The sequence below is a fragment of the Ammospiza nelsoni genome, chromosome 2, assembly GCF_027579445.1.
Source record: "Ammospiza nelsoni isolate bAmmNel1 chromosome 2, bAmmNel1.pri, whole genome shotgun sequence".
Lineage (NCBI taxonomy): Eukaryota > Metazoa > Chordata > Aves > Passeriformes > Passerellidae > Ammospiza > Ammospiza nelsoni.
Genome location: NC_080634.1, coordinates 30,744,048 through 30,746,150, shown reverse-complemented (window position 1 = coordinate 30,746,150; position 2,103 = coordinate 30,744,048).

Genomic DNA, 2,103 nt, shown 5'->3' with positions numbered 1-2,103 from the left:
GTCTTTCTTCTTGTGTAATGAATTACAGACCATGATCAAGTCACTGTATTCATCTTTCCAAACAGCTGAATCAAATTGAGCTGGCTGAGGTGTCTCACAGTAAGGCTTGGCTCCATCATGTAGTTCTTATCTGTTGCCTTTCTTTTCCCTTTCAGTGACCCAGCTGTGTAGTGTTCAGTTAAAGTCTTGCTGCATTCGGCCTAGATGGCTATCTTCAGCCACCAAGCTTAGACTGCCATACAAAGATAGCCAGTTCTTCTAATTAGGTCTTTTCCTTCAAATTAAAACAAACAGCAGTGTGTTTCTTTCCTTAGCTGAGTGCAGCCTCTGTCAGTCAATGCCACTGTGATTTTGCCACATCAGTGTTAGGTTAACTGCCTCACAGCAACCTGGATGAGCCCACTTGCTTTGCAAATACTTTTAAAGCAAAAGTATTGGCTGGTCTGGAACACATTCAGAACTTCAAAGTTGTTTGGAAAAAAAAGCCCATTGCTTCCATCTGCTTACCAGATAATTCTTTTCAAATTACTGATTGTCAGTTTCTAGCTATGCAACTTCTAGATGTTTTATTTAATGGGTAGAACTAAACATCTTCCAAAATCTCATTGGCAATAGGTAATATTTCATTACCTCATGGATGTGTCTACATCATCCAACTTTCTTCCTAATATAGAATATAATTATGAGATTCTGTCTGTCTTCTATATTTTTATTGATTATTTTATCATCTTTATATCAACTAAAGGATATATATCATGTTTAGGATTTTCTTCTGATATTTTGCAGGTAATGTACCTGAAAGCTGCCCAAGTTTACTAGTGCAGTTTCAGAACATAGAATGAAATTGCTCTGTACACTTCCTTAACTACAAGATAGGTACCTGTTCAATCGTCCTTTCAGGTACAACAGATTAAATTTGTGTGCATGGTTTCTTGTTTCTGTATAGTAGAACACCAAAGTACTAGAGAGATGTAGTAACTTGGTCCAACAAACATTTCGATTTCATGTAGTGTCTGTGTAATGAATGGAAAAAAAACTGCAAGAAAAGAAATCGTGACACCAAAGAACTAGAGTCTACGCCTAGTTTTGCTGCTGAAGTAGGGTATGTTTCTGAAACATGGACACACAGTTATAATTTGTGGCCTTTGGCATCCTCTTTCATTTGTAAAGCTAATTAACCCCCTCGGGGCCAAGTGCTGCAGATCAATCATTTGCCCTTTGTGAGTACAAAGTGTGGGTACCTCTTGTGCTTCCCGAAGACAGGAAATTGAAAGTTCAGGGGCCTCTGAACTGAGAATATTAAAGAGTGAGAAGAGCTGAAGGTGCCTCAACAGCAAAAAGGTAACTGAACACGGGTTGGAAGTTACAGCTGTCCTGCTGGGTTCTGCATGAGGATCCCTCCCAAGCACTGGCCTTCACCTCACAGTCCTTGGACAACATTTAAGGAGTCTATAAGGCAACTAAAATCTGGAGGCTTGAATTTGGTATGCAGATGTTTACATTTCCAAGGGAAAACACACAGGCATCTGTAGATCAATAAAGGTTGAGAACCACTCCTGCAGACTGCTTGCATAGGCCGTGCAGCTTCCCTGTGGGACGTGCCGAGGCCTGGGCAGCACCGCTCATCCCACAGGTCGTGTGTGGGACCAGGAGCTACCTACAGGAATAACTGCAGGATGGAGCTGTAGCAGCAGCCTGGGCTGAGGGGGGAGTGTCATAACCACAGGGTTAGCGTGTGAGGCTGGGTGAGGGTTAGACATCAATGGTGCTGGTCTCCAGAGCTTGTTTCAGCTGGGAAAGCACCTTCCTGCACAGCCATCTGCGCCCGTGCTCCAACTGCAATGGGTATAGTGTTTGAAAAATATTCCTCCTCTCGACAAATAACTGCCCTGCTGACACTTCCTCTGTGGGTGAGGCTGCCTCTGGAGCCCTGAGCGATGCAAACCCTTTCTTTGACTTTGAAAAAAAAGCAAAACAAGCTTTCCAGCACTCAGAGCTCAGGAACTAGTTTTTGCTGGAATGGTAGAGTTCTTACTGCTGTGAGACCACACAGGCACACAAAACTGCCTCTCCCCTTTATTTTGCAAATTCACAGTGGCAGTT